The following is a 15,695-nucleotide window of genomic DNA, read 5'->3' on the forward strand; positions in this document are numbered from 1 at the left end:
ACTAAAAGAAAAACACAGCAAGTTGACGATCTTCAATGCTGTTTGCTATAGATGTTGGAGTTCTACCTTTCCTCATTTAGTGTCAACACATATTACTGTCAGCAGATATGAACGTGCTGAAAGCATTACAATGGGAAATAATGAAATTACTTACTTGACTATGGAGGCAAAATGATTCTAGAGATATGAGTCGAATTTGGCACACCTGACATTATAGGGTTAAAAATGATGACTGATATGATGAACATGCACAATAAATGACTTTCACAGTTTTCTGGCTCATATCAAGAACATAAAATAAATGCTACATTAAAGTATTAGACTCTCCTCCAAAGGTTTATTACATCATATTTTATTTTATTAGGCAGTGATGTATATTTATGTTTTTGATGTTGTCATATTAGATGATGAATGCTGTGTTGACATACTTTATCTCATGAACAATATTTTCTGTGTCTTCAAAAGGGACACTTTGAGTTCAAAGTTTCTCTTAAGTTTATGCCCTTGCCTTTTTTAAGGATGCAGGGAGAAATGGCTGTTTTTTTAAATGTTGACTTTAGATGCAATGTTAATTTCTTGGTGCAACTTCAGAATGAAATAAATAAACCTAGCCAAGGGCTTTATAGACTCTCTCACCCATCAAATGGATGCTGGGCATTTCACAATCAGCCATCTAACAGCCACGTGGGGTACACATCATTTCATGGTGAGGAGATCTGCCTCAGTGGATGACCATGAGCAGCTAATCCAAAATTGGAGATAAATTCATTGCTTGCAGCCAAAGATGCTTCAATTGATTCTACTCTCCAGTACTACTTAAGTCATATTAATGAAATAAAACATCATCCTGAAAGGGTATTAGTGGAGGAGGTGTAACCTAGGCACCATGCCTTGTTTTTGTAAATATGCACGCTAATGAAGATGGCAAATGCCTCATGCATATATTTTCTCCCAATAAAAAAAATCACTTTTGACCTCATCATTTACTTGTCCAGTGTAGTTTATTGGACTAGATAATTATGTATTTCAGCAATTAAAGGCATGGAAATACTCAATAGATGACAAAATCCCATTCATCCTATTGAACCAGGAGCGTGATGGCAGTTAGTAAGGAAAAGGACTTAAGGAAGGAACAGGTTCAAATATTGGAGAGCTTCATATCCAAGCAGCAGACGATATCCAAGAGATCTAAATAAGGTTGATATATCCAAAACAAGTTGTTATTGCATGATTGATATTTTGACAACGTTACATAGACATCCTATTTGTAACATCCACCAGGAGTAGTAAAAATAATGTAGCATATAGGTATCCAAGTTATTTACTACATCTGTGATTCTAAAAAGTTGTTATTCAAAACAGTATCCATTGGTAGAATATTTTCTGAACAGAATTGAAGAGCATAAACATTTTGTTTATATGTCTGGGGATTACCAATAACCATTACAAGGACAACTATTATCTACTCATTAGATGATGTGAAGATATCTATGACACGCTCCCAGTGAGAAATGGGTGGTGGAATCCACGTTGAACCCACGTGGAGAATTAACGTGGATACCACGTGTTTTTGGTCGTGGAATCAACGTGGAACCCACGTGGAAATTTGGTGGAAAAATTAAAACAGCAGTTGGTGCTGTCCTAAAACCATTAAAACCTCAACCACTCTAGTATATCTAAACCTTCTATATATGTGTCTACGATTTTTCATGTGCTCTCATGGCTGCCTTTCCACGAATTACAGTGGAACTTGGTTAGTACGTTCCTCCTTAGTACGTTTTCCTCCTTAGTACGACGATTTCTCTCGGTCCCGGTACCATCGGAACAAAATAAAGGCAAAAGTATTTGGTTAGTACGTTTTAAAAAATTGCGCTTTCCTGGTTAGTACGCTCAATTGCTAGCCGTGACGCAACCCGCAATTCGTTCTCCAGTATCCTCTTAAGGGTCGTAAAGCTCCGAATTCATGATTTAATTTATTATTAATAGCCATTAACATTCTTGCATTCATTCTACATATCTTTATTCGACCGTGATTTATCCAAATGCATTTCTCAATTCTTATGACGTGATGAATTTATCTGACTATGCAAAACTGCAGCCAATGAGAAGCCCTAATTTTCCCCACCCCGAGCTCCTCACCTTCTGTTGCCTCTGGAGTGCCCACTGCGCACAAATTTCACGAGTGGGCAATTGTTGCTATTGCACGAGTTATCATGATGAAGAAATGAGTCTTATCCAATTCCCACTTCATCTAAAGCAGTACTGCACGACGTCAATGCTACGGACTACGTGCGTATTTGACTACTGCTGCGCGAGCAGACGATGCTCTGAATCTCCACGCGAAGCTTAGCTTAAAAATACTTGATCTCGGCACGAAAGCAGACGACATTAAACAAATTTTTAAAGTAAATTTCAACTGTATAATATAAAATATTCTTGTAATTACGTCGTATTCTAATAATCTTGCGTGTTATTATTCGATATATCGATCGATATAACACTCGATATGGCTTTATCCCAGAAGCGAATGTGTACTGCTGTTGCCGTAATTTAAGGTTAATATAATTTTGTCCAATTTTTATGATGTTTAAAAACAACCCGTTGACATACTCAGGGTTGTTGTTATATTCTCCGAGTATGCTGTGACAAAAAAGAAATGACTAAGCTTTACTTGTCCTCTTTCTATAAATACACATAGGATAAATCACGGGAGAAAGACGCCGTTTTCATGTAATTGTCTTCGGGAAATCTATGAAACATTGTGATTTTTATTCACATGGTATTGTTTTTCAATGTAGCGCCCATTTTCTTTATTTTAAAGGTGAAAAGAGTTCAGGAAGGCGATCCTACGAGAACTACCGATAGTAATTGTAATTATGACGACTTTTCCACAGATTGCAATTACCCCGACTGCTATTTTTTACTTTCCTCGTTAGTACGTTTTCCTGGTTAGTACGTTCATTTTTTGTGGTCCCTTCAGAAACGTACTAAACAAGTTCCACTGTATATAAAAATAGAATGTGCGATACATTTTCACATAACTAGCGTGGTTTCAGGATGATAAATGACGCAATGTCACCAGAGAGTTAAGTTCCACAAATTAGAAATTCTATTTAACATTTTATGATAATCACCACAAATCCACTTGAAATCAACGTGGATTCCACGTGGGTCCAACCACTCAATATCCACCACCACCAAATATCCACCACTCAACGTGGATTCCACGTGGGTTCAACGTGGATTCCACCACCCATTTCTCACTGGGCTGTAATAGGAATCTCCATGTCCACTGGTGGACATCACTGTAATGTTGGTTGGTGGATCCTTTCGATATTTGACAGATTTTGTTGAGATTATAAAATAGGCAGTGGATAAATGTGGACTTGTAATGGAGAAAGAAATGAACGGTGACTAAAGAAACCATCTCTAGATGAGGACACTCATTATTACGGTACAACTAATGGTACATTACGTGTAAGTACGCCAAAATTCAAATAACTTATTTCACCTTGATTACATACAGAAATAACAGATATACACACAAAATTAATTAGATTAACAAAGGTATTGCTTGGTTGTCATATGTTAACACTCACAATGTTGTCTGGATGTCGCTGAGGTATTGATTGCTGTCTGGGTACTGACTGTAGAATACTTAAAATAAATTCGGAATGAATTTATCAATGTCTGCACTGATATATCTAAAATTCCATGACAAATGTAATATTAACTTTATGATGCATAATTTGCTGAAACCTGGTGCACTTATGCTTTCCCACAGAATGCGTGTTAAGGACTTTTATCCTTATTTTAAAAAGATATCACCCCCATTTTCAACAATTGCATGCCACACATCAATATCAATGCTTGTGACTACAGATCACAAGGATGGAGTAACATATATTTATCTATGATGTCCAAAAATTAATATGACAAGGCAATTCCACTTATGAGGCCCTTTCACCTCCCATTTTTAAGTTTGTAAATTACATGAGAGGTAATGAAATGCATCATGTTTTTTTTTGTTTATTAGTAATACACATAGAATTTCTTTTTTTCAGTTCAGTGATTTAGTGGTCACTATTTTTTGAATAGTGTAATTCAGCTAACAATTTTAATATAGGCTTCACTTGATCTTGAGGGTCTAGGATGAAGCTCAGTTAGAATAGAGAAAAATCTAGCCCCAGTAGCATAAGTGGCTATGGTACTTGGTTTTTGTTTCGGGGTCAAGGGTCATCCCTGTCATAACTAATTAATTTTCCCCTGAGGAAGTTTCTTACCTCATATCCTTCCTATGCCAAAGCATTATGCTTATTAACATATGATGTGTGTGCAATATCCCTGTTAATCCTATTATTATTGTATGGATACCCATCAAATATCCAAAGGACCAGCAAAACAACATTGCAGCAATGTCCAGGAGTGGATACAGAGGGCAATATTACAACATCTCTTAGATATCTTCACAAAATCTTATGAGTATACAATAATACATTATGCCATTGCCAAGGATTGACTTCACTATATTATAGGTTCAGCTCCGGTATGCTGTATGTTTCACTCCAAGTCCCTGTGGTATTGACCATTGAACCTAAAAATATATTCACAACTGAGTACATTTTTTTGTGACTCTATATTCACATCACTCCTAAAACCTGCATATACATTCTTTTTATGTGAATGGAGTGTGAATGCCAAAGAACATGCCAATGGGTGCATTCTGCATCCCTTCATTCTCAGTTATCAGTTGATTATGCAAAAAGGAATGTTTACAGATTGACTGTCACTTGCTTTCCTCCCTTTGGCGATCAGGAGTGAGTCAAGATTTCCTTGCTCACAAAACATGTGTTTTTGATCAACTCTGTGATGTCTTGTTGATTAGTACCATGACGTAACTCCTCTCTCTTGTTCACTGATCAGGGGTGATCACTCAGTGTTGATGAATATGGAAATTCACAGAATTAAACCATTCTCAATACCTTATGCATGAAGATCCTAACAACTTACAGTATTTCTAATTAACTGCTACTAATTTTCACTGTATTTTTTCTCTGATATTGAACAGGTTGTTGTCGAGATGAAAAATTTCGAAAATGTGGTCTCAAATCGATTTATTCCACAACACTCAATAGACTGGACAGAGGCTGTGGGGGCCCACATGAAGATCCCTTCCCCATTTTATTCGTTGAATGAGCATTTGAAAACCATATATGAAGATGAGCATATGTCACTTCTCACTCAGGAAGAAGAGCATCTTGGGGAGAGATGGCTCTGTGCCGTGGTGGGGACAAAAGAGGAGAGATCAAATGCCATCCCAATTTGGCTCTTCTATAAGGATTAAAATGAGGCAGCTGGTGGAGAGGCTGTGGAATCAGAGACTCGAAAATGATGACTCTACCCAGGGTAATGGTTTCCACTCATTTCCTAAGCAACAATCACTTTCCCAACAACATTCAGACAACATTATGTGTGTTAACATATGACACCCATGCAATATCCATGTTCATCCCATTAAGGTTGTATGGAGATCTGTCAAATATCCAAAGGATATGCCCAATAACGGCAGGGATTTCCAACAGGGGACTTGGAGGTCCCCTATGGAGGTCCATATTTCAACATCTCTTAGATTTTTTCATAATATCTAATGATTATCAACTAATGGGTGTGCTTATTATGGTTTTTGGTAGTCCCCAGACATACAGACAAAACATTTGCGCTCTTCAATTCTACACAAAACATATGCTACCCATGGATACTGTTTGAACACCAATTTTTTAACATCATAGATATTACAACTTGGATATCTTGATGACCTTATTTTTACAACTTGCCGTGGGTGTAACATATAGGATATGAATGTAACATTGTCACAATATGGATTGTGTAATAAAAACTTGTTTTAGATATATCAAACTTATTTAGATATTCGATAGATTTTGTCTGCTTCTTGGGTTCTATTCATGGTCACTTATTTATATGAATGTAATTCTACCAATCATTGAAATATCCACTGCTCTAGCCACAGCTGTAACTTAATGAAATAGTTTTAACTAAAAACATGGCTCATGACTGCAATGCTACGTCCAATATTGCTATAGATGGTAAATAGAAGGCAAATAGAGCAGCTACTCTTTAAAAATCAGATTTTTGCCTGTGCACTTAAATGTATAAGTAGGTATGTAATATATGTATCTTGTGATTTCAGGAAGGCAGCGAAAGAGGCAAAACTATTGAGCAGTCATGCATGCCTAACCAAGACTTACAAGTAATTTTGGTGTTTATTGTTGTAAATGTTTATGTATTTAATAAAGTCCTTTTGTATTCATATCTTATTGTCATTTATCATGCACCATTGACGTAGAACTTAAGGGCCAGCAACAAAAACTACTGAGGTGGGCTCCTTTCAATGAATTCCACTCTTCAGGCATTCTAGCTTTTAATGATATCTTGTCAAATAACACGGAGACAAAATTAAGTGGTTTTCACTTTGTAGAGCCAGGTGATGTGCAGAGTAGGATTTGTCAATTTTTCTCACAGGAGTGCTTTGATATCAATCTTTTGAGTACCACCAGTTCTGTTTATATTAAAAACATGTAATGTTTAAAGTTCAGTTCATTTGTAGGCTGTCAATTATTGATTCAAGGAAGGAGTATTATAGGATTCGAGTAAAGAGTAAAATCTGTGCCATGGCTGCACTAGGGAAAAGTGGGGCAAAACCGACCGGTTAACCTTTTTTCATTTAAAACTTCATCCTTCTGTTGCTAATTTTCTTTTAAATGTGGTTAATGGTAACATTTATATACATAGGGTGTTGAATATTAATGTAAATCCATTTTATGATACTAATTAAATATATTTATGATTTTTTTCAACCATTGACAAAATGACGATTTTGCCCCATAGGTGGGACAAAACAGACACCCATAGAATTTGCATTTACAAAAACTTTACTGTACAATTTTGAAAGACTTATTTTACAAACACTCTTTTAACATGTGTGTGATATTTCTTAACATGAAAAAGTAAATTAACAATATGTGAGGTTGGATATGAACTTACCTATATAAATTGCAAATGATATTGTCATCTTCTTCTTCACAATTTGAACACGCCTCGTGAGCCCATCCTTTGCAGTTCAAAGGATGGGCTCACGAGGATGGATTCAAATTGCATTCAACCCACTTTATTCTCGGAACTGGAATTCAACTATATGCCAAATTTGCAAGCCTCCTTGTCTCCTTCGTTACAATCATCCCTATCTTTAAGAGTATCCAACCTCTGTCGGTCCTGCCCTACTCTCCGATGACGGTTTTGCCCCTCGACACACAACATCAGAAATATGGCAATACAAGCGTATCCATTATCAACTACTCGGCTACACGGGCTTAAAACACAACTAAGAACACTAAATTATCATATCAACTTACCGTTGGTAAATCAGATCGGCGTTATAGCTGTCAGATCCAAAACAAACGCATTATAAATCCTTAAGAAAACTGTATAAAATTTTAAAAATTCGCAGAAACTAAACGGCGGCCACTACGCAAATGGAAACAAGCTCTATCTGCAGGTATTGGCGGCCACTTCAACTAATTTATAATGTTGCTGCTTGAAAGCAAAAACTACCGGGTGATTTTAAAGGGGTCGGTTTGACCCGCCCAGTTGGTTTTGCCCCACTCTCCCCTACAGCAATAGACCTGTGATGTTTCACTTTAATTCCATTCTAAATATACATTCAGCTGATGATACATATTGTGAATGCTGGGGGCTAACCCCTCCCACAAACTCCATTACTAGGCCGACAGCATTGCAGAACCACAGATGTACCTTAATACTATAAGATGGTTTTGTCTTGTATATATTTACAGTCAGTTAAAATAAAACTTTCTAAACAATTGCAAGTGTAATGATTGTTTTTTTCGACAAAAGTAAAGGTAGCTCAAGATATGTTTTTTGCCTACCTTAGAGTATTTTCTAGTTCTCTAAATGGTCTATTTTTCCAAGTGGTCTCTAAATAGTCTATCGCAGATTTAGTACAGTTGAAGCACAGATTATTTTTATGGGTTCATATATAAGCCTCTTTCTAAATCAATAAATTTCATAACATGTTAAAGGTAGGTAGTGTGTAATAACATGAGTTTTTCTTAAATTTTTATTGTGTTTGGAGCACTTACAAATTAGAAAATGGTCTTTTTACCATTTTGAATAATCGATGGGTGACTTCTAAAATCTGGTGGCCGATATCATTGGTATAAAAACATGCATTGCAGCAGAGCATGCAAGTTGTATCCAAAAGGCTGCTGCAGCGTAATACATTTATTTAATGCATAACTATCTATAATATACGTCTATGTTTTGCATGTTGACACTATGATATGAATTCATTTATATTAATTTGTGTAGTGTCTAGTTTAAAGTATACCGGGACAGGCCAAGGTGATAACTTATACGGGAGTCACCCGCAATGCACAATCGTGCGAAAGATCCACTGAAAAAGAAATCATCTGCCTTGACCGGGATTCAAACCCGGATTCCCTGATTTCGGGTTGAATGCTTTACCCAGTTCAGCTACCGAGGCGTCATTCTTCTCTGTGGATATATTAGGACATTACCGGACAAGGTGTTGCTGGACTGCTGAGCATATGATGCCACAACCTGGACGATTTGGACTGCTTGTGGCATCAAATACTCAGCAGTCCAGCAACACCTTGTCCGGTAGTGTCCTAATATATCCGCAGAGCAGAATGACACCTCGGTAACTTAACTGGCTAAAGCACTCGACCGGAAATCGGGGGATCCGGGTTAGAATCCCGGTCAAGGCAGATGATTTCTTCTCTAAGGATCTTTTGCACAATTGTAAAGTGTCATTATTTTATGTCTTTACTGCATTGCCTAATTTTAATTAGTATTTTGTATTAAGTTGGACACACTGGTTTTCATGTGTCAGCTGTCATCACCTCAAGGACACCAATAGTGGATATGCTGCGGTAAGATGAATGCTGAATTATCTTAATTATTTCTGATTTTAGATGTATCCATTATCTTACTAGCGGGCACATCTACTCTTCTTTAAGTTCTTTAGTTAACAAGTCTGCAATATTAAGACATTTACCCTAATTGAATGACATCTTTAAATAAAATCTCCTTCATATAATTCTTTGTCAATACCCTTGGATCTATGACCAATAAAATCATTTTTGGATTAGATGTCAGCAGGGGCGGATCCAGGATTTTTTTCTGGGAGGGGCACAAGCAAGGCCGTATCCAGGATTTTGTTCTGGGTGGGGCACAACGATACCTCGTAATACAAAACGAACGCAATCACAATGGGACCGTATTAAAAATCTTGCATATTTTTGAGGGTCTGGGGGGGGCACGTGCCCCCGTGCCCCCCCCCCTGGATCCGCCTATGGATGTCAGGCTTGACACAAATGAATTGTACCAGAGCAATTCGGAATGAATAAAGAAATAAATTATTAAAGAATTCTTTGAGGTATTAACTCAAAAAATATTTGCGAGTTCCATCTATTGTGCCTGGCCTGATGTGACCATCCTACTCCAAGATGACTCAAATCATGGTAGGAGGGTTGCCAGGAATTTCGTTCAAAGGGATTCAAAACCAAAGGAGGAATATAAAAACAACAGGGTACTACTTAGAGGGTTTTATAAAATTTTTAACGCTTTCCATAATCGAAAAAACTTCATTTGTCCAAGAAATCATTTGTATATTCATGATATTTCAATATTTGGATTTCTTTTTTTAAGGGGAAGCCACTGTGTTCACATATTTAAGGGGGAAGGGGGTCCGGACCCACACCCCCATTAAGCACTGAATCTTAGAAAAAAAAACTTCAATTCCCACCGACAAAAAGTCTATTTGCAAAAAGAGCAAAAAGGCTGGTCATAGTCGCTCCGCCCTCGACGAGGATTGGTTCGACTATTGTACTGAAAATTTTGGACGTTGGAAACCAATAGATCGTATTTGCTTTCTTTTAACAAATGTAGGTCGCTCGCCAAGGGGGAGACCCCGGACCAGCCAATATGAACATAGTTGAATTTGGGTATATGTAGTACCTTCGAACAGGTAACAAGAGCCATTGAGAGCTAACTCAGCAACATGCAATTTCGCAATTTTTTACAAGGGCACGAATCGAAAAGTAGTACAATGCAAGACGATATACTTTTCGCCATGAAATGGTCATAAAGTTTTTTGTAATATCGTGCGATATATTTCGTTTCCCAGTGCACGAATTTGTGCTCACCCAGAACGCAGGAAGGAGTAAGATGGGCTTCATTTGAATTTTTTACTTTTTAATACCGGATCCTAACGAATTAAAATTAAAAAAAATATTTAAGCCCTAAATAACTCTTTTAAGTATCATTTTATAACATGCCTCAAAAGTTCGTTCGAAATTGAGTAATGCAAATAGGGAAGGTGGAGAGGTACATCTTGACTGTCGAACATTTTGTGTATTCAATCACGTTCCCCTCTAAGTGCATTAGTTTTAGTATTTTAAATATCCGTTATATTCGGCAGAATTGTCCTAAAATACACATCTTACGTAGGATGACATTATGTGAAATTAACTTAGATAAAGTTTTGAGGGCGGGAAAAGTTCGCGCCAATTTTATCAGCTGATCGGTTATTTTCAAGGAGGTATATTAACAACCTCCTTGGTAATTTTGGACAGATATTGTGCCGCTCGCGGCGTCTTTTGCATTGATCAAGGAGGTTGTAAATATTTAATAAATACAACCTCCTTGGAATTGAGCATTTGGCCTCCTATAATACAGGCCGAAACATGAGAATTTGGCAAAGCTGGGTGGTGGTCCTATCGTTTGTGTTTGTAACCATGGCGACATATGAGCGAAATGTACCCGATAGACCATTTAGGTATAACATCTCTTGTTAAAAAGGTAGAACTGTACTTATTTTGGAAATGCTATTTGCTAAAGGCACGTACTATGGTTTTGAGATAATTTCTGTTAGTTGAAGAGCGAAAATCATGGATATTTCCTCACAGGTATTGCGATGACATTGCCGCTGGCCATTAACGGTGGGGAATTGAAAGTGCAGAAATGCTGGTTAAAGAGGCAAAACAGGAATTCTTTCTCTATGATTTACTTCGGCTAAAGGTAAATAAAGTAGTTGTAAGATATTCTCAGTGACTTAGAAGCAGAAAATTACGAGTATTTCCTCTAAAGCATTGCGTATATTTGCTGGCTGGCCACAACGGTGGTACATTTAGTGTACACAAACGAAACCGAAGATAATTTGTTGGTGATTTGAATGTTGTTTTTAAAGTAATATTATTATTCTTCGGGTAACATGTGACTGCATCACTGCAGTGACTGTTTATTTTGGCGGGCCTCACCGTGTACTGTGACAAATGAATGTTTGAACTAGTGACTACTGATTATAAAAAAACAAAATTACACAAAAAAACTATTTATTTTCCCATCAATTGAAAAGGCTGAACAAAATTTGGCACAGCCAGGGCAAATTTACGCAATGCTAGACCGATGCTTGACTAACACTTAATTTCTCATGAAAATAGCCCCTAGAAAGCAACATTAATATGCACTGACAACAACAATACATGACTTGTGGCTTGCTGGATATAACTCATGTCAGTTCGGAAAAGTGCACCGCATAAACCTACCCCAGTGCCCTGTGCATAAACGTGCCCCGGGCTACCCCACACATGCAGCTTTATTCATTTGAGTCAAGTACCCTCTGATATACAAAAGTTTTTGTTTTGTTATCTGGTGGAAGAGCAAATGAAGTGGATGCTTTACTAACACATGAACATGCAACATATATTTGACCATGACAAAAACATGGCGATTCTGAATTCTGTGCACAAACACTCACCTTGTGATTTGATAATCATCATCAAGAATGCAACACGACCAGATAATCGAATTCGTTTTTCCTCAAAGGGCATATCGGTTGGGGCCACAGGAATCCTCGGAATGAGAACTTCCTCATCTTTGAATTTTTCAAACCAATTGCCAAACATCACCAAACGCGTTTCAATGCATAGTTTTGGTTGTTTTAGGTTTCGAAGCATAGTGAACACCGAACCTACCTTCCACTGTAAATTGTGCCCTGGTAAGCCACGCACATCTAAGGACTTTAAAAATTTGGGTGGATAGTTGGTGATCTCGAGTTATAAATGCTGACACTAACACGATTTTCAACTTTCTTTTATAAATATAGATTTTAATGTCAATTCTTAAATGCTCTTATATTCCTTCTGTCATACAGTCCACATACAACCTCATTTTGTTCATGCCTTAGCCTCGTATTTCTGTAAAAAAAGTTTCCCATCCATAAACTAGCAGTGCAAAACCCATATTTTGTCATTATTAGTAATTTAAAAGTATGTATTAGTACCAATAACATTCAACGACAACATTCTCCACATTCTCATATAAGTCCCCAGTCAGCACACAGAAGTATATAATATGTATTATTTACTTTGAGCCAAAGTGAATCTTAAGTAAATGATACGTATTGCTTTGATATTGAATACATCAATAATACGTCTATATGTCCCACTTTATTTTGTAAATAATACGTATTACTAATACGTCAATTTACGTAAATGATATACATAAATAATACGTCAATGATATATGTATCTGGAATGTAAATTTTCATCCAACAACATTGCCTAGATCTCCACATAATATCCGAAGTTGCCGCCAAATGCCATCTATGTAATATCCTTTTGTATATTACCTAATATCCAATTTTCATCCAATAATATTGCATGAATATCCAAAAAGTATCGAAATTAGCAAAACAAAAACTAAAAACTCTGTTCTGGTGGCAGTATGTATTTAGTGCAATCATGGAAGTACTAGTGAATCCATTGTGTCATTTAGTGTGAGGGACAGCTTCAGCATTTTGAGGCGTTTACATGCATTTGAGAACATCCTGTCTAGGAAGTAGAGAGCCTTCATCAACATAATGTAACATGCTAATTTGTTTTGCATTGTTCTGGAACACTTACCAGTTTGTTTTAGACTTCTACCTGACAAATAATTGAATAAAGAATAAAATCAGTGAGATTCTGGATTCTGGTCTGGTCAGTGAGATCTGGATTAACATGGTCTACGGAGAAAATAGAAATCACATAGAGTGCTGCTTTGAAAAAACAATTTTATTTAACTAAATATTACACATATTTTTACAAATATACCACACAATCTCAGAAATATATAAGAAATTGAATTCATTAGACACAACAAAGGGGCCAGGCCCAGATGGTATTCCACCTCTGGTGCTTAATTATTGTCAAGAGGTTTTAGCGGATACTCTCATGGAATTATTTAATCAGTCTATCCATCAAATGTAAAAAAACGATCGTATTGCATGAGTAAATTCAATAAGCATAGTAAGTTAAAAGTCAGTTCAAGAAGTAGTCAGAATTTCGATTACAAATAAAACCAGCCAAATATTTTCTGAATATTTTGATAAGTGTTGATAAATAACAGATACCGTAAGAAATGCCCTTGTTCAACATATACGAAAATAAAGGCTAATAGGATCAATATCAATGTTTTTGCCTGATCATCCTTCCTTAAGGTCAAAAGAATCCATGAAGAACCAGCTCACTTTTCCTCGTATTTCTTCATAATTGGCATTTGGAAAATTCTTCCTTACTACACCTGTGAACAATATTAGATAAACACTTTATTAAAATCTATTAGTGATACATCTAATTTGTCTAATTAAAGTAATCTCTATTAATGGGATTTTCCCTAAAGCTATATAAATGCCAACAGGGCCATTTCATCTCAAATCAGGCAGATAGCGCAAAATCATGTCAGGTGACCATCACCGATTTCTCTGAAATTTATATATGTGAAAGCAGTATTCTTATGATGAATAATGATGCCTTTATCTCAGCTCAGAACCGAACCGTCATAAAGTTACCTTCCTTTGAACATTGCAGTGTCAGGCCTCAGATTAAAAAATGAAATATCACATAAATGCTGATTACTAAGGAACCATGGCCTGTAATGCAGTGGTAATTGTTTCATTTATGCACATTATGGCATAACTTGAAAGTCATTTGAAGCAATAATAAACAAATAGGACTTGTTTAAGCAATAAAAATTAGTCATTATTTAACAATTTATTACTAAAAAAAAGGCCACCTTTTATTTTCTTCTATTTCCAAGTAAAATGAGAGCACAATGTTGATTGAGCACTATGAGGAAGAGGATGCCAACAGTATATATACATCAGCATTGGCCCTTAGTCCTAGTTTTTTTTTTAGCTCTGCATTATATGTCAATTGTATGTTTGGTTGAAACTGGAAAATCAGCCATATTATGTTGTTTAGATTAACTTGTGTAAAGAATGATAAAATTTGAACATGGTCACTCATACACCTTTCACTCTCACTTCTTCAAAAGCTGCTGAGACATTATTTTCCCATGAAGTACATGTTTGATATTTATCACTTTCTTTAAGTAAGTAAATTCTTGCCTACTATGAAACTTGCATTTTAAACATTCTAATTAGCTCAATTTAGACAAAAAATAATTAGGTGAAAGGAGCACCTGTACATGGCATCAACACTTTCATGTCTTGGTAGTTAACAGACATGGGACAACTACAGCTCTCTCTGTAATCCACACAATCCAACAGGCTGTGACACTAACAAAATCAGATATAAAGACATACAGTACTCAAAATCTCACCATGAATGACTTCATCGTGTGCTTCCGAAAAACATGGTGAATTTCTAAAATCACTGCAGTGTGTTTAGAAGAGAATGACATTAGTGTCTTGCGTATACATCCACAAGGTCCATCGAATTGTTTCACATGGCCCAAAGTAGGAGACTTATGTGAAGTGCCATTGAAAAATACTCTATGCAAATTGCGACTCATTCACCGTTTCCAGCCAGTAGCAGTGGGTGTTTGCACACATTGGATGCCGTGGAAGTAAACAAGATTGAACTTGCTTTCACTCAATATATGTAACCAATCATTCAGATATGAACTTTTCACTGTTATGAATGCTAAGTAGAATGGAACTTCATTTTTTATCCCCATGAAGGTATGCAATCTTGGTGTAAAAGAGTCGAAAACATGCCTAACTTTGACATGCCTTAAAACAAAAAGTATAAAAATATTACCTTTTTTTATTTTTTTAATTGAAAGCAGAGCATTTGAACTAACCGCTGAGAAATTTTAAAGAAAATAAAAGGTGGTCTTTTTTTAATAATAAATTGTTAAATAATGACTAATTTTTATTGTTTAAACAAGTCCTATTTGTTTATTGTTGCTTCAAATGACTTTCAAGTTATGCCATAATGTGCATAAATGAATTCTCTTCAAAATGAAACAATTACCACTGCATTACAGGCCATGGTTCCTTAGTAATCAGCATTTATGTGATTTTTCATTTTTTACTCTGAGGCCTGACACTGCAATGTTTAAGGAAGGTAACTTTATGACGGTTCGGTTCTGAGCTGAGATAAAGGCATCATTATTCATCATAAGGATACTGCTTTCACATATAAAAATTTCAGAGAAATCGGTGATGGTCACCTGACACCCCTCTGCCTGATTTGAGATGAAATCCCCCAACAGTCAACAAAGGAAATTTCGAAAAAATCAGTTCTAAGTGTAAAAATTGACAAGTTATTCACATTGAAAATTCGAAG

This window comes from Ischnura elegans, chromosome X, assembly GCF_921293095.1.
Source record: "Ischnura elegans chromosome X, ioIscEleg1.1, whole genome shotgun sequence".
NCBI classification, from domain to species: domain Eukaryota; kingdom Metazoa; phylum Arthropoda; class Insecta; order Odonata; family Coenagrionidae; genus Ischnura; species Ischnura elegans.